Source organism: Sturnira hondurensis, unplaced genomic scaffold, assembly GCF_014824575.4.
Source record: "Sturnira hondurensis isolate 20B ecotype Veracruz unplaced genomic scaffold, ASM1482457v3 Scaffold0000256, whole genome shotgun sequence".
NCBI classification, from domain to species: domain Eukaryota; kingdom Metazoa; phylum Chordata; class Mammalia; order Chiroptera; family Phyllostomidae; genus Sturnira; species Sturnira hondurensis.
In genome coordinates this window covers 1,217,922-1,242,188 of record NW_028072887.1, presented here as the reverse complement: position 1 = coordinate 1,242,188, position 24,267 = coordinate 1,217,922, and the positions used below count along the sequence as shown (strand labels likewise).

At 44.5% G+C, this 24,267-nt stretch overlaps 1 protein-coding gene across 4 annotated transcripts in view; it reads right to left on the bottom strand.

The window, feature by feature from the left end:
- Positions 1-24,267, bottom strand: part of MGAT5 (alpha-1,6-mannosylglycoprotein 6-beta-N-acetylglucosaminyltransferase) — a 358,323-nt gene that overhangs the window by 277,231 nt on the left and 56,825 nt on the right. For 3 of the 4 annotated variants that reach the window (XM_037068662.1, XM_037068737.1, XM_037068815.1), the window contains one exon: positions 19,882-19,963. The exons of the other annotated variant lie outside the window; for it this stretch is intronic. The gene's annotated coding sequence lies outside the window, so the exon portion shown is untranslated. The remainder of the gene's footprint in view (positions 1-19,881; positions 19,964-24,267) is intronic. 4 annotated transcript variants of the gene reach the window in all.

Sequence of the window (24,267 nt, the reverse complement as noted above, 5' to 3'; positions counted from 1 at the left end):
AATATACTTTGCTTCGGTCTGAGCTTTTACATCAAGGCATTAATTATTTTAAAAAAAACAACAAAAACCTGTAACACTGATGATGAAGTCACTTCTGGGTTATGAGTTGCCAGGTTAGGGTACCCCTGTGTTTGGAGTTGTGACCTGCACAGGTGATTTCACTAACAGATACAGGGGTCTACCTGTTTGCCTCCTTTTGTCCTCTTTGTAGGGCTGGGCTTTGACATAATGAAATATCTATCAGATTGCAGATTCCTTTCATTTCTCTTTACATTTACTAGCAAATAGCATCACTTTTTGTTTTTGAAATTGTGTGTGCTGGTCAGCTATATGATCCATGACTGGCATTCAGGATGCAAAGAGACCATTACAAAGTAATTGCTACTAAAGACAATAATGGGCCTTATAGGATTAAGTTTGACTGCAAAAGATCCTGTATAAAATGACTCTTTGAAATTTTGCTAATCTCACAAGTAGGGGATATCCCTAAAGACATTCCCCCCACCCACTCACCCAAATACAAAAAAAAAGAGTGAGTTGGATGCTTAACAGTGGCAGCCTGAGGCACTCCTATCCAGGCAGGTGCTGAGCCCAGGGCCAGCCGCAAAGGAGAGGCTGAACAAGAGAACAATGAACACAAATTTCCAGCTAGTGGTTACTGGGGAGGTGGCAGGGATGGGAGTTAGCAGCAAGTGCAAGAACTTGACTTAGGTGGTTTCAAAGATATTCAATAATAATAATAATAATAACATTATAAAACTAGTTGCATATGCTCAATAGGATCAATTGACTGTTGTATTAATAATCATAAAAAGGAAATAATTAACTTAGCAACCATAAACCCAGGCAGCTTGCATTACAAACAGCAAACTTCATATTAGCATGGGACAGTTTAAGCCTGAGTGGTAATTAGCTGCTTCTGGAAGGATGGGTAGCTGCTGTCCTCCCATTAATAAAAAAAGAAGAAACAGGCACCTGGTATGGGGAGCAGGGCCTCCAGAGCAGTGTATCAGGCAGATAAAGAGGCCACCAAGCCACCTTGGAAGACCACTCAGTTTTCTCTTTGGCATTGTGCAGCTGCTACTTCACTGGACAATAACACCCCCCTGGAGTAATATGACAAGCACAGGTCACCCTGAAGGTGGAAGGAGAAAGAGATCCACAGACAAGTCACAAAAACTGTTTCACCCTGACCAGAGTTGACCGCACAGCAGAAGGTGGTGACTTCTTTTCTTGGGGGCCTCCCAAGGCTTCAAGGAGCACGCGACTGCCTATTCTTCCTCTTGTCACCCCTATTATCCCATCTTTTCTTGTATTTGCTGATTTCCCAACATAAAAGAACATAAAAAGGAAGAGGCTTTTCAAATAGAGGAGAGAAAAATAATTTGCTTGTTATGGCCAAAGCATAAGAGAGGATTACAATATGCCACCCCCCACTCCACCATCTTGGAGAGCAGATGGTTCTTGGGTGCTCCCAAAAGAGCCATCTTTGTGTTCCCACTGGCCCTGGGTCTGCCCTCACAGTGTTACACAACACTTCACTGTACCTGTTAGCCCACAGGTCAACCTGCCTCAACTAGATCAAACAGGCCCCAACAGGACAGGACAGCCGCTCCTTCGGGAAGCAGCACCAGGGGTGAGGTCAGGCACAAATCAGGTCTTTAATAAAGGGAGCTAAACAAATAAACACAACAGATAAGCTCTGCAAACTGAAGTGTAAATTCATTTTTTTCATATGTGTTTGAATTCCAAAGTAGCTTCTAGCAAATCTCGACAGTGTCATAACTTAACAGACTATGGATATGCATTTTATTGTGCTATGTAACACGTGATCTTTAAGTCTTTTTGAGCCCTGATAATAATTGACAGGAATAGTAAGGGAGATAGAAGACTCTAGGCATAGCCCAAATGGGAAAGCAGAAGGGCGAGGAGGGGACAGAAAGAGAGCCACAGCGCTGACAGCGTGAGTAACAATGACCTGCTCTCGCCGCACTTTATTCCATTTCCCTTTCCTCTCACTACACCAGGAAGAACCCAGAAAAAGCATTAGTTAAAGGGACCCAGGGACATACAAGGCAGGCAGGGTGGCCCGAGCTTTCCTTCCGCAACCCCTGTACAAGTCGAGACCATCACAAATGACAGCTTCTGCGGTGGCAGGTAAAGGCCTCAACTGTGGGGGATGAACGTATTATGGCAGTGGTGTGATGTGCCATTTCTAGGAAAGAAATTAAGTTTATAACCTGGCCTTGGATCTCTAGTGTCCACATACAGTGTGTAACCCAAAATATCAGCACTATGGAAATGTGAGGCCATTTACACAGCCTTGCTAAGGCTGTGTGCACTTTATTCCAATGACTTCCCATCACACTTAAGGAAATCTGAAACTCCTTACTCTGGTTACATGCAGACTACTATGACCTGGCCTTCTGCTACCTCCCCAGCCTCATTTCATCCCACTCTCCTTAACTCCCCCCGAAAAACATGCCAGTTTGACCTTCCCCTCACAGGGTCTCTGTGCTTGCGCTCTCCTCCGCCTGGGATGTCCTCCCACGCCTGACGCCTCACTCAACTCATCGTTCCAATGTAGGGCATTAGGCTGTCCCTGATCATTTTATGAAATGCATGTTCCCCTCTAACTCTCCCTGTCCTTCACAGGCATACAAGTATCTAAAATTATCCTATTTATTTTATTCACCAAAATACGAGCTCCACGACAGCAGAGCACTCACCTATTTTGTTCGCCACTGTATCCTTGGCAATGAGACTAGCACTCAGCACACAGTAAGTGTGCAGCTATTCCTTGAACGCGTGTAACACATGGGGAAAGGCTAGTAGCCGAGAAGTGACACAGACGCGTGACCTATACCAAATCAGAAGTACCTGATTACAACCAAGGGGTGAAGGACAAAGAGTGGCTAAACAGAGAAAAGGGGAAAAAGAAACCGGTGGCACCACGAACTGGCCATGACTGCCATGGCCACGGAGAAGAGCTATGTCCCTGCAAAGGCAACATCACCGCAGAGACCAGGGAAGTTTCCAGAAGAACTTGCACAGAGAGATGATGTCAGGGGACCTCCAAACAGCTCTGTTTGAAGCATTCAGGCTGAAGGTTATATTCCCTTCACAGAAAATCTGTGAAAACCCTTCAAGCATGACTACTGGCAGTATCCTTACCAAGGTCAGTCACCCACACACTTCTGGAATACTTTCCCAAAGTTACGACTTTCTCAGCCTTTCCTGGGGGATGGGAGAGTCAGCTAAAACAGTCAATCATTATCCAAATTTTTTTAAAAAAACACTCTACTGTAAAAGAACTACCTACTTGATTTTTAATTTCAGAGAAGTTGACCATCATTCATTTCAAAGAAAAGACAGACGGAAAATAAGTCCCTAGGTATTCCAGAAACATATTTCTAGACAATGGCTTCAACAGTCTAGTTGTGCTTGAGATGCTATTTTTGTCAGACTACCGAAGTTCCTTGCAGGCGAGGACCACGGTCAATCCCACCACCCAGACACTTCCACATACAGAGCACCCAGTTGGTACCCAGTCAAAACCTGCTCCCATCAAACACCAACTGGACTGATGAGTAACAATGGAGAAGCACCACTATGCAGAGGCATTTCCCCAGCAAAGAATTCCTGGGTATCCTTCCCAAAGCTGAAGGTTCAAATAGCAAGGGAAGAGAAGAAAAAGCAGAGGATTCCAGGTCAACCCTATGAAGAAAACCCTGGTGGGTAGAGGAACAAAACCGCAGAATGAATATTCAAGGGATCGAACACTTGGGGGAAATCACAGAACGCTGACATCAAAGAGCTGTCGGAACAGCATGCGGAACAGGGTAAAAATCATTATGTTTTTCCAAACAGAAATTTAATGCTCCATCCCCACAGAGTGAATGGAAGAATGAGGTACAAGTTATTGTTTTTAGAAAAAGAAAACAGAGCGAGCAAACAAAATACAGCTGCAGCCACCAGCCAGCCCTGGATCGTCACCTTCTATCACAGGACAGCCCGACAGTTCACAGGTGGCAGGAAAGAAGTGGCTTCTTTGCTCTGACTTGCTCCAAGACTCCCGACCCGTTCTGAGAGATTTTGTCTTATAGGAAATACATGCCTCTGAGTCCTATCAGGAAGCAGGAAAACATACTGCCCTCCATGAGAGCTGGAGGATGGGAGGCAAAGGCCTGCAGTTAAGAAAGGACAGAAATTCAGCACGCTCAGAATTTAATCAAATTATGTGCAACAGATTTCCCTAAGAAACACTGGCTTAACATAAAAACTGGAATGGAGTTTAATGTTTACTTGAAAATCCATCACCAATTTTGGAAGATATGAAACTATTTAATTTCTCTGAAATGAGGCGCACGCAACATTTCCTGGTGTGCTAATTTTTACCTTCTGTTAGCCGAAGTGTTTTAAGACAACTTAATATGCCATGAGAATACATTTTAGGGGAGTCAGGGAGCTTCACAAAAATACCATTCATTTGAAAATAAACTCTGGTCTCTCTTTCATGCTTACTGAGTGTCAGAAACAACCCAGTGCCTAGCATTTACAAATTAAGCTGTAATAGAACGCTCTCAGTGGGAGGGGAAATGTGGACCAGTCCCCCAGGAGTGAGTGGTACGCAGCAGTAAGAGAGTCACACCAAGCAGTGGCTCCCAAAGCTGGCCCACCACCACACCCACGTGGAGGAGTGTTCTCCCTGGGCCCCACCCTGAGAACCTACTCTGGCAGACCGCAGGAACACACAGATTGAACTAGCCCTGCTCCAGGGGATGTGGAGCTCGAGGTAGGTTTGGGGGCTACTGCTATAAGCACTATGGCAAGGGTGAATTGACCGGCCACACCCACGGAACTCCAGGTGCACAGGCTGCTTGTCCTGAAATACCCAAGAGGTCTTATTAACTCAACCACCCTGGAGGGAGGCCAGATGGCCCAAGAAAATCAGCCTCACATCCAGCTGGACTCAAGAGCTAAAGGCGTCCTCCAGCAAACTTCCTGGGCATTCCTGCCACTTGCTTGGCAGGACTGAAGAATGCCAGGTCAGAAGACTGGAAAAGCTTGGATCAAGAAGGGTGCGTGTCCAGCAGTACATTTGTATTGCCCACGATGGGAAAGGCCAGGGAGGGTACTTGAGGCCAGCTAACAGGCTCAGAGAGCCTGAAGAAGCAGAGAGATAATAACATGTTTTCTTCTCCAGTGAAGAGAACTCGGAGAAAGTAGGCTGTGGCTACCCTCCTGGGTTAGTCAGGGTTTAAAGAACCTTTCACTTCCAGTTACTAAAGCTTCAACTACAGGTGACATGGTCCAAATAGCACTGTGACGGACTGCCATTGCGCCCCCCAAGCCATTCTCCCCTTCTCCCACAGGAGTCAGACGTGGAGCAGAGCACCAGCCCCTCCCGCAGTGGGCGGCAAGGGGACCAAACCCTGCCCCCGAGCAACGTCTGGGTCATCACCTCCCTGGGCCCTTCCTCCCATCCTTCTTCCTCCCTTGCCCTGGGCCACACAAGGGATGGCAGCACTGGACCTGGCAATGTGATCCTATGGAAGGAGACGGGGCGCCTGGGACTTTAGCAGAACAGAAGAGTCGTTCTAGCTGATTTTAACATAAAAGAAAATACACTCTATCTTGTTTAACTATGGTTTCAGGTTCCTGTCAGAGCAGCTGCACATGTGTTCTAATACCAAACATTTCTTTTCTACTTGGACTAAGATAAGAACTACTGATCAAAAAGCCATGCCCTCACACTGCCTTTTCCTCCTCTGCCCCTAATTGGGTAGACATCACCACCTTCAGCAAGGACGGCAAGTCCTATCAGGATCCTCTAAACCTCCCTTTCACCCTGAACCTCGGACTTAAGTGCCAGACCCCCTTGAAAACACAAGCATTCCTCTTTTGCCCAATGTCCCAATCTACCTTTTAAAGTGAACTTTCTGCCAATAATCACCATGTAAGTTATTCACAACTTCTGAACAAGTCTCACCAATGCTATTACTGTCCCCTCTCCCTAGAAGGCCCTTCCTAACCTAAAAAATTCCTAACCATCATAGCCAAGTTCAAATGTAAAAACATCCCAACTCCTAAGGGCTTGGAAGACTTTTTAAAAGTGGACTGAAGTACATGTGATACATTTGCCTGTCAGCCCTCCAGTCTGCTGGGGGTTTGTTGGCGAGAACTGCTTACTACGGGCCACATCCCCGACCCCCAACTGCCTGCCTCTCAGAACCTGGCGCAGTGAGACAGCAAAAAACATTTGGTGAACTAATGAATGAAACTCTTAAATTAACCGTGCTATCTTGCAAGTAAATAGTTTAAAATTCAAAGACAGTCTATGACTTAAGGCAATTTCCTTGTAAACCCAACAACAGAAGTATCTCCTTACACTCTTACACTCAGTCTGTTAAGACAGGAGACACAACCTTTAAGGATAAAAGTGGAGCTAAGGACCCTTGACACAATCGTCAACTATCATCTAACAGGAGTTGCACGTAACAGAAAAACAATTAGCTAGTGCAGCATGAAATCTGAGCTGTCGTATTTTTAAACAATCATTTTGCTTTGAAAACATACCCCACACTGAATCAGAAGGAAAACACACATACATTAAGCAATGTTTTAATAAGCTCCCTTGGATACTATACAGATATTTTTAACCTTAAGAGTTGAAGAAGAAAATAAAATTATACACACACATCCCATACTACCTGAGCACCAGAAGCAACAGCCTAAATCTTCTCTTTTCAAAGATAAAGGAAAACATTCTTTAAAATACCACAGATAGGTCATAGGTCATAATTTCCCAGCACAAAGCCAAAATAGACAAATTCTATGCTCAGAGAAAATTTCCACTTCTGCTAACTGCATATAACTTGGCACAAGGACTAAACAAATGTCTAACAAAAGGTTAAAGAACAACACAGAGCAATGAGAATATTGGACCATCTATGACCATTCCCAGAGTACTAAACAGGAGCCTAAGGGCAGCTACCTCGAATGATAAACTGAGAAAAAGTTACTTTTAATTCCATGAGGATCATCTTACTGTTTACCCTGGAATTTCCCCAAAATAAAGCAAGTCATTCTTATTTTTAAAATCACAGCATTTTAAAGGTGAGGGGCCTCAGACAATTTGCTCTGGATGCCCAGATACATTAAGTGACTTGCTGGAGAACTCAAGCCAGCTCCAGGCACAGCGAAGCCTGGACTCCCTGGTCCTCAAAGACCCAGCCTAGGTTCTTTGCCAGCACAGAAGAGAGAGTAACAGCTGCTCCTTAATACAAGCTACACACACACACACACACACACACTAAAAACCACGTCTGGGAAGAGAGATCCTCCAGCCCATAAGTTCTACCCAAATGCACATTTATGCACACACACACAGCTCAGCTATCAAATACAACAAAGATTATGGACATTAAAAAGGCCTCAGGCAAACTTTACAAGGGAATGTACTTAATGCAGTAGGTGCGAGAAATGAAACACAAATGAGGCCAAGGAAACCACCCCACCAGGAACTCACTGCGAGTGAGAGGAACAGAGACTACGTATGGGCATTATGAAGCGACATGCTGCAACCCACATCGGAGACAAGAACAGGGTATTATGGGACATTTCTGACGCCACGATTAAAACGTTTGGATCCTTCTTCCCTCTAATTTCTAGGGTGACTTCTAGAAAATTATAATCTAATGTAAGTGAAAAATAAAGTAAGAACTGTTATACACAATGCCCAGACTAAAATCAAAATACTATTTTAGAATCTCTGAAAATATAAATCCTTCTCCAAAAGAGGAAATTCATACTTAAAACTTTTTTCTAAGCCAAGTTTTAAAATGTTGAGGGTGTTATATTTGTCGAAGACTAAAAAGGGCACAATACTAGTACAGCATCTGCTAATTCAGATTCAAGTCACCCTTTTGGGTGGGTGACAAGTGAACCAGTAACAAGGAGAGGCGCAAATGCTCAAAGGAGATATTTGCAGGGCCTTCCCCCTGCAGAAAGTGAAGGCAGAATTAAGGAACACTCCTGTCTCTAGAAAGGCCTGGTGACGGAGGCAGGGTTTCAGAACCCGCGTAAGTGATCAGAGCTAAACGTCTTCTCTATACGTGATCTGAGGGATCTAATCTACACCTGCTGGGAGAGGCCAATAATTTATGTTGGCAGGACCAAAGCTCTCGGATTCTCAACAACTCCCCCAATCATTTATTTCATTGTCTGGGGAATAAATTGATTAGATTGATTCAAACATTATTTATTACTGCACAGCACCCAGACATCTTATCTTCAAGCTGGCTGGGCAACTACTGGGTAGATGAACTTAATATTCTACTGTCTGCCTCCTTGTTACTGCTCAAGGTTGTGGTAAGAATGAGTGAGCCAGAACCCCAGGGAACACCATGCTGAAATCGGTATTTCAGTGACAAGCCCCATCCTTTCTGGTCTCCTTCACACTAATACCTACACACATCCTGTTCCAACTCAGGCAGAACTTTATTTTAAAGCTACCGTTAGAAAGATAGCTCCGAGAGTTCTGGCCAAGATAGAGGCATAAGTAGAAACCCTTTGCTTCCTTGCACAACCAAAAGGGGGATAACAACCAATCTAAAATCAATAAGCAACCAGAAGCACTAGAAAATCAAACTGCATGGAACTCTGACAACCAAGGAATTAAAGAAAAAATCAACCAGAACAACCAGACCAGTAAGAAACTGCAGCAAGGCGGTGGACTGCACAGGCAGGGCTGGCTGAACAGAAACTGAGACTCAGAGCTGGCCGTGAACTACTGTGGTTGCCCTAGTGGGAGAAACTCCCAGTCTCACAAGAGAGTTGAGAAGTGGGCTAGAAACTAGCAGGGAAGAGGCACTGTTCGCTCTCTGGCCCCTCTGCCACAGGCAGCTCCACATCGCAGGAAAGAAGGTTGCCCTGCCCAGGTGAATACCTAAGGCCCCGCTCCCTTACAACCTATCAGCTGCAACAGGACAAAGAAACAGGGCCCAAATGAAAGAACAGAGCAAAGCTTTAGAAAGAGAGCTAAGCAAGGAGGAGATCACCAACCTATCTGATGAAGAATTTAAAACTCTGGTAGTCAAAATGCTCACATAACTGATTGCGTTTGGTTGCAAAATAAAAATAAATAAATAAATAAAGATACCCAAAATGAAACAAAGCAAAATATTCAGGCAACCAACAGTAACAGGAAGGAAACCAGAACTCAAAGCAACGATTTGGAACAAAAGGAAGAAATAAATATCCAACCAGAAAAGAATGACTAAACAAGAATTCAAAAAAGTGAAGAGAGACTTACAAACCTCTGGGACAACTTGAAATGCCCCAATATCAGAATTATAGGGGTACCAGAAGGTGAAGAACAACAGCAAGAAATCGAAAACTTATTTCAACAAATAATGAAGGAAAACTTCCCCAATCTGGTGAAAGAAATAGACTTCCAGAAAGTCCAGGAAGCCCAGAGAGTCCCAAAGAAGTTGAACCCAAAGAGAAACACACCAAGGCACATCATCAAGTTACCCAAGATTAAAGACAAAGAGAGAGTCTTAAAAGGAGTAAGAGGAAAGGAGAGAGTTACAAAGGAGTGTCCATAAGGCTATCAGCTGATTTCTCAAAAGAGACCTTGCAGGCAAGAAGGGGCTGGAAAGAAGTGTTTGAAGTCATTAAAGGCAAGGACCTATACCCGAGATGACTCTATCAAGTGAAGCTATCATTTAGAATGGAAGGGCAGATAAAGCGCTTCTCAGATGAGGTCAAGTTAAAGGAGTTCATCATCACCAAGCCCTTATTATATGAAATATCAAAGGGACTTATCTAAGAAAAAGAAGGTCAAAAGTATGAACAACAAAATAACAACAAATTCACAACTATTAACAAATAAACCTAAAAGAAAAGAAAAACAACAGAAACAAAAACTAAGCAAACAACTAGAACAGGAACAGAATCAGAGAAATGGACATCACATGGAAGGGTTTCAGCAGGGAGGGGGAAGGAAGGAATGGGAGGGAAGGTGCAGGGAAGAAGCAGCATAATTAGTAGGCATAAAATAGACAGGGAGAGATAAAAAATGGCATAGGAAACACAGAACTCAGAGAACTTACATATCCAGCCCATGAACACGAGCTATGACGGGGGGAAATGCTAGGGGGTTGAGGGGGCAGGGCGGAGGGTGAGTAAAGGGAGAAAAATTGGAAAAACTGTAATTGCATAATTGATAAAAATACTTAAAAAAAAGAAAGATAGCTCTGAGAAGAAATTTACTTTTCCCAGAAGTTGGCACAACACATGTTTACCTAGGGAGACATTATCTATACACTACGAATGAAATTTATTCAACCTATAGGAAATTATCCAGAGACGCTGTCATCTCTTTCTCCTTCCTAAAATCAAAACGTGGAGAGAAAAAGAAACAAATGCAAATTGCCACTGGCACAATTTCGTGCTTAAGGTGAACTGAATGATTCAAGAGAAACTCAGGTTTTTGGCTAATGCCTGCCTGTTCATTAACCCAGTAGGAGGCACAAACCATCTGCCAGCCGTGTCCAGTGGAAGATGTACCGCCTAGCATCAATTCTCAACAGCAAGCAAGTTTATTTTTAACCTTTTCAAATTTTGTGCACAAAACTACAAGGACATAAATGTCTGCATCAGGCATGCCAGGGAGACTTAAAAAAACTTGAAAATGGGATCCAAAAATGGACTCCAGCAGAAGTTAGCTTTCATCGCATTTGATTAAACAATGCCCCTCTAAATTTCAGGAATCCCAGTACAGCCCCCAGTGTCTCAGCTGGAAACTCTTTAAGAAACCACCAGGACTTTGAGCATGTGAGGGAGGGGAGACTGCCCTGCACCCACTAATGCCACCAGACTTGGAACCGGGGCGGGGGGGAGGGGGGCTGCTCACATTCAAACTTGGGCCTTGGAGTCTGGCTGGGCAGGAGGGCTTATAGGGCAAGTGCACCACAGCCGGGGCACAAGGTCAGTCAATCAGAAAACTTGTATCAAAACTTCCACTAGCAATGTAGAAGATTGACCATATACCCTGTGCTCTCACCAAAGTTTTTATTATCTGTAGTTTATCGTCACTCAATAAATTATTTGCCAATCAGATAGTGCAAATGACTATTGCTCATAAACACCACCACCATGATGTTTATCAGGCACTTACTATTGCCAGGCACCTTTCTAAGTGATTGGCATGTCTGAAATAGGTCATGCTAACCACATAAAAGGGCATATTTGTTTTCCTGTGTCAAAAATAATTTGGGATCCAGCAATTCCACTTCTGGGTGTGTACCCCAAAGAATTAAAAGTAAGGACTGAAATGTAATTGCTCATCAAATTCGCAGGAGCGTTATTTACAATAACCAAAAGGTTAAAGCAACCCAAACGTCCATCAATAGATAAATGGATAAACAATATGTGGTATACACATCCAAGTGAATATTAGCCTTAAAAAGGAAGAAAATTCTGTCACATACTACAACACATATATACACTGAAAGCATGATTCTACACTGAAGAAGGCAGAGACAAAGGACAAATGAAGTATGGTCTTACTCACTTACCTAGAATAGGCAGTCCCAGAGAGGACAGAGAATAGTGGTTGCCAGGGGCGGGGCAAGTGGGAGTTGTCCAATGGTACCAGTGGGAAAACGGAAATGTTCTGGAGGGGGATGCTCGGATGATTTCCCAGCAATGTGAATGTTCTCAATGCTACTGAACTGTATACTTGCAATGGTTAAAATTATAAATTTTATATCATATATATGTACATATACATATATATTCACATATATCACCATAATAAAAAAATGACTTGGAAGAAAAGGGCTTATTTTGAGCTTTTTACTAGTTAAGATGCTTCAGCCACTTATAAACCCTAATCAGATAAACCCCTCTGGGTAATGCTACCTAACAGAAGTGGAGGGCGGGTGGGGGGGGGCGGGCGGGCAGAGAGGGGGCATGCGATACATATGCTTAAGAAAAGAGGAAAAAGCCTCTGGAAATATTCAATCTTTAATTGCAGAGACCAACTTCTACTGTGATGTTCACATTAGTGAGCACCCTGGAATACAGAGAACCAAAGAGAGACTACAAAGACCACACTTACTAAAGGAATCAAAGAACAAATGGAAGAATCAGGTGGGCATTCACTAGTGACCACTGAGAACAGCTAAGACAACCACAGCTCTTACCACAAGCCTGCAGATCATCAGGCCTCAGGTATTCAGTGGTCAGGAACACAGCAGACAGAAAGCAGAAAGACTGCCCTGCCCCAGGCCAGCACTGCATGTCGGTCCAGGGCTGGGGTGCACTTATCAGGAAGGATACTTCTGGGAGCCAGAAAGACAGCTGTGACCAGTCAGTAACTCACTGTATTCAAACAGCATCACAGAACAATTCCAAAGACACTTTTGAAAGACTCAAATTCAGAAATGCTATCTTTGAGACTTATTGGATAAAAGGTCACTACAAAATCCCCAAAGACTGCTTAATCACCATGAGACTATATAAAGTTGTTCTAAAGAAAGAAAAGCTTGCCCTGGCTGGTGTAGCTCAGTGGACTGAGTGCAGGCCTGTGAAGCAAAGGGTCATCGGTTCGATTCCCAGTCAGGGCACATGCCTGGATTGCAGGCCAGGTCCCCAGTGGGGGACACATGAGAGGCAACCACACATTGATGTCTCTCTCCCACTCTTTCTCCTTCCTGTCCCCTCTCTCTAAAAATAAATAAATATAATATTTTAAAATAAAGAAAGAAAAAAAAAGAAAGAAAAGCCAGACCTATAGAGACTAATCATGTTACTGCCTAGTCACAAATCTAACCTGACACCAGATGACAGTGACAACACCAAGACAAGAGCTAGGCTCCTGTCCCAGGCCACTGCCTTGTTTCTCGATCTCAAATATAATCCTCTAATATATAGCCAAAATACTGACTGGCTTTTGTCCCTGGCTCCTAAGAGGGAAACTCTTAAGTCCTTGGAAGTTCCCATGTAAGAGGAACTCATGTAATTGTTACTCATGAGCCCTTTACATCACACCTGAGTTTATGCTAAGAGATAAGAAGACTCAGCTTGGGGCTGAAACCAGAAACGCCAACCACGTGATCAGAGGGCTGGGGCTATGAGTCAGGCCCATCTTGCTGAGAGGAAGGGCCTGGAGATTGAGTTCATCCACATGGCCAATGACTCAGTCAATCATGCCTACGTAACAGAAACCCAATAAAGAAAGACTTTGTGCACCAAGTCCAGTAGGGATCCGTACCAATATTTGAACACAACGATGTTCCACGAAGGTGACATACCCTAAATCCTACAGGGAGAGGCCATGGAAGCTCAGCATTTGGACCCCTCTGACCTCACACTCTATGGCTCTTCATTTGGATAATCTTGGTTTATATTCTTTAAAATAAAACTGTAATTCTAAGTATAGTGCTTTTCTAAGTTCTGTGAGTCCTTCTAGTTAATTACTGAACCTGAGGGACTCATGGGAACCCCTCGGATTGTAGCCAGTCAGAAGTGCCAGAGGCCGGGGGACCCCGCTTGCAGCTGGCATTTGAAGAAGGGCCAGTCTTGCTGGGGACCATCCCATGGTTGACACCAACGCCCTCTTCCCTCACTTTTTCCTATTATTTAAACTCTAAAGTGTTAAATATTTCTTCATTTTTATTAAATTGATACTACAGTTTGATGTTTTCAATGTGCTTATTTAGCACTGCAATTAAAACCTCAGGCAGTCATAGCAGTTTTTCAAATAGAAATTATGTAATCAGGACATCAGCTGGCTGTCCTTCCGTTTCATGCACTCCTTCAGTAAATATTTTGAGCATTCTAGGAACATGAAACTCAGCCATAAACATGAGAAAGTCCCTGCCTGCCACTGGGGCACCTGCATGCCAACAGGAGAGAAAGTCAAAGACGCAACAAGCGTGTGTTTATGTGCACATGTACATCATTTCAGGAAATGAGTGACATTTAAAAAAATAAACAAAGTACATAGATCTGGGGGAAGTACAAGAAGACGTGTGTGGCGGGAGTGAAGCCGATCATGGGAAGGGCAGTGGGAGACGCAGACCGGGAGAGGCCTGATCACTGGGAAATAGGCAGCCAACCCTCACCACTATCTCCCTCCCCAAACCTCAGCCTACGCCACCATCGCCTCACACAGGCCAACAGTCATTATCCAGCAGCCCACCTGATATCTATGCTCTCCACCTTGCCTCTCACAGCCAGTCCTCCCCGCAAGCTTGTCCTTTCAGAAACCACAGCTGGGGAAAATATGGTGTCGGTCCCTATGCTCTAGTGTGTGAGGAATCAGTGACTGAAGGGTCTTCCAGCTTGGCTGCGGGGTACTCAGCCCCCTTAGTGGAATTCAGGCCGAAGTAGGAAGTGGGGATCTCATGACTGATAGGGAGGGGGAGACGGAGGGAGAGGAGAGCCTCGCCCGTGCAGCTGCCTTCAGTCCTTTCACAGGGGTCAAAGCGACTTTTCTTTTCTCTGGGCAAGAGCAGTGGCTCTGAGGGCAGGGTTGCAGTGAGTAACAAAGCCTACTAACCTCAGGCCTGGGAAAGGGAATGTCCTTCTGAGGTGGCACTGTCACAGCACAGCGGAGATCAGCAGGTGAAGCCTTAGTGATGGACAGCACTGTCATGGCTGCTCAGTCTTCACTTGTCTCCTTTCTACCCATAAGACTGAGCAGAGCTCCCTTGTGCCCAGGCCAGTGGGGGGTAATCCACTCGGAGTAACAACCACTCCAGAAAAGGTCAGTGCATTCCGGATGTGGCAGCACCCAGACCATCCATGCTGGTCTGCTCCCTTCTCCCACGTAGAGAGAGGCAGCGTTGAGGACTGTATTTCGGAATCAGTCTTCTCTTTCATTTTCTTACCCCCAACTTGGGAGCAAGGAGCCATGCTGTGTGAGCCCAGGCCTGAGGTAATGTGCCTCCTCATAATTCAGGGGTCCTCAAACTTGTGAAGGGAGCAGAGCCCCTAAAATCACAGGCTCTCAGGACACCTGGGCATCCTGCAACATGGAATCCCCTCTTCACTCAGGAACAATCCAACTGGAAGGACAGGGCCTGTGTTAGGCCAAAGGCCTCGGCACCACAGAAAATGCAGGAAATAGTAAAAATGCACATCTCTCTGCTCTCCTACTAAATGCTTGGTTACTCATTTCATGACCTGGTGGGCACTCACTGGCAAATAAGCGATCGCCAAAGAGCAGGTTAGGGAAAGAAAGACTTAAATTTGGAAAAACTCTATCCCATCATTTACTTTATTTTTCTGGGAACTAAATAAACACTGCTATGATCTGATTCTAGGAACCTTTACTGGGCTGTAGTGATCATGTAAAAATGACAGTTATCTCCCTTAAAGGATGATAATTAATATTGCCTTTACATAATCTACTTTTTTTAAACTGATGTTTTCCTGCATCAGCAATCAAGAGGGTAATCAACATCACTGTCAGGAGTTTTCGCTGAGAGATGAATGCCTTCATCAACACTTGCCCACACCAGAGACACTCCCACTTCAAAAACAAGGGGGTGAGGATGGGGGAGTAACAGGGCATGGTTCTTACCCCACAGCATTCTGGGATTCCCTTGCACCTGTCACAAAGCCACAGGATGAGGCTCTGCCCATATACTCAAGGCTTAATACAAATGACTGGGGTACAAGGAAAACTCCCTGCCTCTAGGTGTAAAATGCTCATCTTCCATTCAAACGTTTTGGGGAACCTCTGTCAGGTGCTGAGCATGGGATGATGACGAGGCGTGATCCCTGCCTTCAAACTGTAGTAGGGAGACAGGCATGTCCATGAATCAGAATATAATATAAAAATGAAATTCACCCATAGGTATTTGTTAAGCACCTGTATGTGAAGGACACTACTCTGAATGCTGGGCACACACCAGGCCAGTGGACAAATGCAGGAGTACACTATAGACACAGGAATCAGGAGAACACAGAACAAACTTCTCTAACACAGAAGCAGTGCTTCTCATCCTATCTAGGAGGATCGAGGAAGAAAATCCTGCAAGGAATCTTGGAAGATAAAAGAGGATGATGGAGGAAGGCCTCCATGGCAGGGAGAGAGTATGTGAATGGAGAGAGGTACCAGTAAACAGTCCCACACAAGGGCACAGTTCCTCTGCCTGCCTGGACTGCACAGGAGGCACAAGGCAAGTCCTATGTGGCAAGTCCTATGTGGCAAGTCCTATGTGGCAAGTCCTATGTGGCAAGTCCTATGTGGCAAGACAAGGTAACCAGGGACCTTTAATGGCACAGCAGGATTCACAGCTACCTGTACCTGAAGAGTGACTTTGAAGAGACTGAAGCCCAGGAGTGTCATGATCCAATTCCCATCTCAGATATAAGTTCCTTAACGGCTTTATTTGCAAGCCTCACCTCTACTGCATCAAAAGCTCAAAAACGCAAAATACAGGCAGATTAAGCAAGAGGACATAAATACGTTTCAAAGATTAAAGTATGTAAGACTCTTCCCTGTTCTAATTAGAGAAGATAGCTATAAACCACCGCAGGGAAGAGAGAGAATGTTTTTCACAACCGAGAAATTAAGTGAGCCAAGACCAGCTTCTCAGAGACAAACATCCCTGACTTAACAGTTCTGCTAGAACTCTTCCTTTTCGTCTCTGCTGGAACCAGCAGAAGTTGCGTGGCAAATGTTTTCCCCATCCCGTGTGGCCTGCTGCCACACAACACCTCAGTAGGAGCCACACCAACCTCCCAACTTGGCCACTGCAGCTGCTCATCGTGAGTAAGGCAGCCTCCGACAGATCCAGGAAGGAATGAGAGTATGTACTCTCACCGTGGATGACGGTTGTAGAGGAGGCTATGTTTTCTAAGTAATATTTTATGTTTAACTCAACATTCCCAAAAGTCTTCAAACTGAGTCTGAAATTTCCCCGTAACGTGAAGGGCAATTTCAGATCCCCATGGCCCCAACTTCAACTATGAAGCCTCCCACCTGTTCCATCCCTATAGACAAGACACGCTGACTACCCAGAAAATGGTATTCTGAATGCAATACACTGATGCAATAGAACTCCATTACAATGTTATGGTTTCCAACCCACATGCAATTATAAGCTTCTACATGGTGTGCCCAGCTCACTGACTACACTTTAAGCCCATAAGCTACTTTAGCTGCAAATGAACTTGATTGCTTCAATACATACACAAAATCCAGTTTAACTTCTGTACAATTATCTGCCTCCCAAATAAAATTCAATTGCCCAACAAGTAATACCATAATTTGGTTGTGGTCTTCATTACAGAAGCAAGCATTTTCGATGTTACTACTTGAAGGCCAATGCTCCTATTAGTGAGGCCACAACAGGAAACAGCATGGGAATTTTTGTTCATCTGCTGTTAAAATTGCAAGATGTTTTATTTAACTGTCACATTTTAGAATATTTCAAGTGTGTCCAGCCTGAATCAACACCCAGAGATGGGTTGAAAATTAGTTTTCTCTTTATGTACTGAATACTTAATTCCATTTACATAACATCCAAAAACAGGCAAAACTGATCTGTGCTATTGGAACGTGCTGGGAACCTCCCTGCCTGGTTCCAGAAGCTGTACCCCCACCCCCCACCCCCTCCACCCCCATGGCTAAGGCTGAGTGAGCCACCTTCGGACCATAAGCCACTAGGAGACAAAGCTTATCTCTCTGGCAGGAGCTCCACTTCTGCTCCTCTTACTTCATCCATAACTGGCCCCCAATGCTTGATCTGTTAGCCAATGACAAGTAAGATTCCCTAAGGGGGTAAACAACCTAAGACAGGTACGATAACTTGAAGGCCCCAGAGAAGGACTTGGGGGGCTATGGAGAAAGGGAGCGATGGACCCTCGCCCCTCAGATATGCCACAGCCTGAGTCCTCATTCTGTCTGCAAGAAGTCTCCTAATCTCTTAGCTGCCTTACTTCCCCTGCCTGATTTAAGCCTGAAACAATGGCAGAGGGCAGTGCAGCCCTGTGCTGGAAAGGGTGGGTTCCCCAGGTGATAAGGCCTAGAAAAGAACATATAAAATCCTGTGAAACCTGCTTTGTTAAGAATGCCCTCAATTTTCTGATGAGGGTCCAAGCAGGAAATAAGTTTGTTTCCCAAAGTTTTGTAGCCCTTTAGCTGACTGACCTTGACTCAGAATAGGCCCTTGTAATTCTTTGTATGTTATCTATTGTTTGATCATCACTGCCTGACAATGATTAATGGGCTTTACCTGTATTCCTGTGCAAAATGAGCCAAATAAAAGCCCATTGAGGAAAAGGCTCTGGGCCCTTCTCCTCTGAGAGATTGGCCACCTTTCCTCCCCAAGCAGATCATGGTTTGACAGAGTTACTCTCACGTATGGTGGGGGGGGGGGGGGGGGGGGGGGGGGGGGGGTCGGGCGCCGGCNGGGGGGGGGGGGGGCGGGGCGGGGAGGTGTGCTGCAGGTGGAGCCACCTCCACAAGAATGATCAGTGCATATGCTTGGGACAGGGGTGAATGGAGATCTGCACAAAGGAGCTTCTGGGTACTGTTCAGTTTGGTTTCTTGATCTGGGTACATTCACACAGGAGTGTTTGGCTGTGGCAATTCATCATGTATACTAACAACGTATGTACTGCTCTTTATGTATAATTCAACAAAAATGTTTTAAAACATTAAGGTGGAAGGAATTTTGGCTACTCTCACAAAGACATTAATAGGTCAGAACTTTAATCCTATGTAGGATTTGAAAGAGCACAGGTTTCACAAGGGACAGAAACCAGATCAACAGAAATAATGAATTGCTTTTGCTGGGCCTGCTTTCATTCTCTGTCACTCATTTCCCTTAAAGGTCTCAACCATCCTAACAGTGACATACCTAGCATGGGGGCACACAGGGCCGATCTCTATTTAACATTCTCTCCCCCAAAGGACAGAATTATTTCCAGCAACAATCATGCAATAATCAATTATCATTATATTCTCGATCAGCTAAAACAACCATTTAAAAAGAATGTTAATTTTAAAGTTACTTCTAAAATTTAGTAAAACATTTCTTCTATGAAATAAAGAATGCACTCAAACAACATTACACCCAAGTGTTCCACTCTTGCATTGTTTTACATTTTAGCCAGATAAAAACTGCAAAAGGTCACACATAGTAACAGAATTCAAGAAACTCCAGTTCCATTTCTTCATTTTAAACTGCACTCATTGTTTATTGAAAAGCTCTATTTAAACATAGAAATAGGTTGTACTATATTCCTTGCACCATGCACCCAGGGTTAGAAGCATCGGCTGCACCTGAAGCAAGCTCTAATTGTGAATTGTCCGGAACTGACTGTCATAGAGACACACACAGCTCAGCGCATGTGTGCCAGGGCCAACGGCATGACAGGAGATCTCCAAATACATTTGCATGTAGGAAATAATGTTTATTACAGGGTAAGTTCAAAAAGTGTGCTCATCTAAGAATTTAGAATTGCCCACACACTGTGAAAACAAAAAAAGCAGACCTGCTGAAGTCAGTTTTACTGTTCTTAGTCTCTACAGATAAGTACCCTGTGTGGGTTCCTGGAGAAGACCACTCTCACCCCAGGCAAACAAAAGCCTTCCAAAAATACAAAAGCAACGTCAAGGTTCAGATGAAAGTTTTTGTGTTCCACACATTAAGCCAACTCCTCATTTAACATTGAGGGAAGAGTGGGGTTTTTCAACCTGAGCACTACTGCCTATTTGGGCCAAATAATCCTTTGCTATGGGGTTGTCCTGTGCATTGTAGGATGTTCAGTGGTGTTACCCACCACATGCCCTAGCCTCATCCTCCATCCAAGATGTGACAAATGTCCCCCACGAAGCAAATTCAGTACCTGTTGCAAATCCCTGAGGTGGAGGTTGGAACACCAGTGGAAGAGTATAGTGAGTCCTCCTGTGTCAACAGGTTCTGCAAATCTAAGCATAATGATGAAACTAATTTTAGCAGAAATTCATTGATAAAAATGAGAGTTACGTTTCTACAGTTACGTTTCTACATCTCATCACCATTAAAACAAAACATTGAATGAAAGGATATTATTTGAGGATTTTCAAGATTTGCTGTATACCAGAAATCAAGTACAGTGATTGCCTTTCAAGGAAGTCTTTGGGTTTTTTTTTTTAAGATTTTATTTTTTTACAGAGAGAGAGGAACAGAGAAAGAGAGGGCAAGAAATATCAAAGTGTGGTTCCCTCTCACCTGGCCCCACTGGAGACCCGGCCCACAACCCGGGCATGTGCCCTGACTGGGAATCGCACTGGTTGGTGACCCTTTGGTCCGCAGCCCACGCTCAATCCACTGAGCTACACCAGTCAGGGCAAAGTCTTTGTTTTATATAGTACATTTATTATTCTTAATATCTATATCTACTTCTTCTTTAAACACAAATTGAACAACAAACAGAAGCTAGAAGAAGGCAGGAACAACATTTAAGTGAGAAAGTAGACCAATGACAATGTTCCAGCAGCCCTCCAATTATTTCTCCTCCATTTTCTCACTTATTTCCAAATATTCCCCTAATGAACAGAAAAAAAATTAACATCTTTCCCAAAAAGTCATTCGAGCCCATGGGAGATTTTCTATGTACCTGGAAATAAATAGTCTATTTAAAGAAAAGTATTCTCTACACACAATTCTAACTCTCCGTGGTTTCTCCAGGTCGACGCAGGATGGAAGCAGCAGCCCCCAGGCACACAGCCCCCAGAGACTCCCCAGTGGCAGCCTCCGTAGCGCAGAAGAGCCAGGATTCAAAGTCAGGAAACTTGGGTGTGAGTCTCTGTTCTACCACTTTCTCATCCTGGGACCCTGACCAAATCACAGCCTCCCAAGATGCCAGTTTTTATTTATGAAATGAAGGGTAATGGTGCTGTGAGAACTTAGTCATTCAAAGCACATGGAGGTTTTTGTAAAAATGTCAAATATTGTTACCTTTATTGCAGGATTATACACATCACAATTCTCAAGCAGAAAACTGTTGGCTTTACCAACAGGAGTTTTATCACTGAAAACAGCACTAGGGGTTGACTCCAGCAGCATCAGCAGCAGATTCAGGAGGGTGTAAAACAGTGGGAAAACAGACACAAAAGGCAGTACAGTGTGGAGGTGAAGAGAGAAGGGTGAGCAACCAGACTGCCTGGGTTCTGATCCTGCTGGGTGGCCTTGGGCAACATGCTTGACTCTGTAGGCCTCTGTCGCTCTAAACTGGGAACAACAGTAAGCAGCACAGTCGGCTTTTTTTACGCACAGTACCTTTATCCTACAGAGTCACCACCGACACTGAACTGGCAAACACTGAACCAAAGACGTGCAGGGGTAGGTCCTTGTGAGCTTCTGGTCACAACATTTTTGTTAACTGATTACATATAAGCAGGTCACATGTGTTTCTGTGTTGATACCTTAATTAATATACACTGTTGATTCATTAACATTGAACTCTCAGCCACAGTGCTATAACTCAGGTTTGAATAAGTCATCTAACATGTTCTTTCTACCTAAAGCACAGCCCAGGTTTCTTGCACTTAGGAACACTAGACGGCAATTTAGCATGATGCTTAGTAGCCATCATAAATAGCAAAATAACTTTTTCCAACAAAGCTCACAAATGCCTCCAAAATGGCACTAACTAGAGCTCAAAGAGGACACACATACACAGTATGGGACCTGACCTGCTCCACCTCAGTTGGGAATGTGCCCATCAGGCAACTCGGGGTTTCCTCCACCTCATGAAAGGTCACAAAAGCACTGTAACTACTGACTTTGGCAGTACAAATAAATTTTTAACACAAATATGCAAGTCTGCAAATACAGGATCCACAAATAACGAGAACTGACTAGACCTGCCTCACAGAGCAGCTGTGATGATGTAATGGGTTAACAGGCACCTTGCAGACATTGCGAGCTCGGTTCCGATCAGTACCTCCATAAAGCAAGCGTCAAGTGAGTCACACGAACTTTCTGGTTTCCCAGTGTACGTGAAAGTTAGGTTTACACTACACTGTATTCTATTAAGTGTGCAATAGCATTATGCCTAACAAAGCAATGTATGTGCATTAATTTAAAAATGCTTTCAGTGCTAAAAAATGGTAACTATCCTGTGAGCCTTCAGCAAGTTTATTCTTTTTGCTGGTGGAGGGTCTTGCTTTGATGCTGATGAAAGCACAGGATCTACGAAGTGCACTAAAACCAGATACATTGTACAGATAACACCCTACCTTCCCAGCACACAGTGAGCAGTCAGTGAATGTTAGCTATTGTTGGGGTGTCTAACACAGGGTGAAGCAAAAGTCGGTTTACAGCTAGTCATACGGATAAAAACAATTCAATAATTAACAAACAACACAAGAATAAACTGTGTTCTGTACACTCACAACTGTAAACCTACTTTTGCCCCACACTGTAGGTCAATAAAAAGAATTTAGAGTGTCAAGAGCATAACAAAATGATAGAAAAAAGAACTTTAGCTGGTAATAGAAAACCACAAATGCAAAAATATATATGGCTTGAAGAAAGACATCAAAAAACCAAAACTCAAAAATTTCTTGCTAAAGCAATCTCTCACTCCACCTGTTTCTCTTCCTTCCTTTTCACCAAGAGGTCACACGCCTTGTGCCAGCCACCTACCTCTTTGCTCTCAAATCCATTCTCTGCACACCTTGTCCTTTCTGCAAGGTATCCAAGGACATGTCCCAAACACGCTTGCCCACTGGCTTCCCCGCAGGCTGGCCTGTGGGAGGCACCGGCAGCAGCTGGAAGGGCAGGCACACAAGAGGCCAGAGGCGCTCACTCTCCTTCCATCTGTCCAGGGTGCAGCTCCTTCCAGGGGACCCCATGTCCATTTCCGATAACGCCCCTCACTCCCACCTCTCCTGCAGCCCTGGCTGCGAATCTCTGGGTTATTACCACATACTTCTGGCATCTCACCTCTTCCATGACCTGCATAGCCGGTTTTCAGTAGTAGATTCTCAGTCCAAAAATGCCTAGTCCAGTTCTTCAGAATGACATCCTCCTAAACACGGGCTCCAGGAAAATGCTACGCCCTGCAATTCTGCCAAGAACCCACCACACACCCCGACACTCGCACAGATCTCACCTCTCACTTTTTGCTCTCAGATTTGTCTGCACTGAAAGGCAATAAAGGTGTCTTTTTTTGTCTAATTCATTACTGCAGGAAAAGTGTACTTACAACAATATTAGAGCCACTTTGGCTTTTTATGAAGTTAGATTACATCAGTACAGGCTACTGGCTTCCCCTGAACCAAGTGCTCCCTCCACTTATGTGTCATTTCCTTTTTGAAGACGAGCATTACTCACAACTTACGAATACCTTGATTTTAAAAAAAAATCCAAATGTGACCTATGGCACACATCCAGTTTACTCTCATCGTCAGCACTGGCCACTCCTGGCTGCTGACAGCGGCCTGCATAATCCCTGTCCATTAATTCTGAGGCAGCTTCCACTCTCTTCTCCTTCCACTGCTTCTTAGCCCAGTGCATAAAAATGGCATGCCTGACTGTAATCAGGGGGAGGCACAAAAGAGGAACACATGACTTCATTTGGATAAAAGAATGCCGCGGGGAACAAGATTCTAATGAGCGAGGCAGAGAAGTGGGAGAAGAGGGGCTACACTGAATCCACGATCTCTTCTCCCTGGACACACAGCGAGACTTTGTTTCTCCGGAGGGCGTGGCCAGGTGACTGAGTTCTAGGCAGGGGGACATGAATGGGAAGTGAGACTAACCACTTCCAGGCCCGGCGACGAAGTCCTCCCACACTGCTCCTCCGCCTGTTCCCTACTCCCAGCGAGCTGGGATGGACAGGTGTGCAGGGCGATCCCGGAAGGCCTGTGTTCAAAAAGTCAGGCCTATTTAGTCTCAGTCGTTAAATGACTTCTTTAAAGGAGCTATTCTGCCACGCCCCCACCACCAGTCTAAAACTGTGGACAAGAAAAATAACTATAAGTAGATAGACAGATAGACACAAGACACATGCGGAAGCCCATTTGTTATAGGTCACTAATGCAGGACACACACCTTCCAAATGACCTGGTCAGACACCTGGTCAAGGTGGCCAGGGGATATGTAAAATAGTCTCCAGCGTGCTCCTTCTAGAAGGATCCTAAAGGGAGACCCTCTGGGGCCAGGGACTCAGGAATAAGCACCTGCTGTCCCAGTCCTACACTCCTGTCAGGGAGAGAGAACCACACTGGCAACCACCACTTCG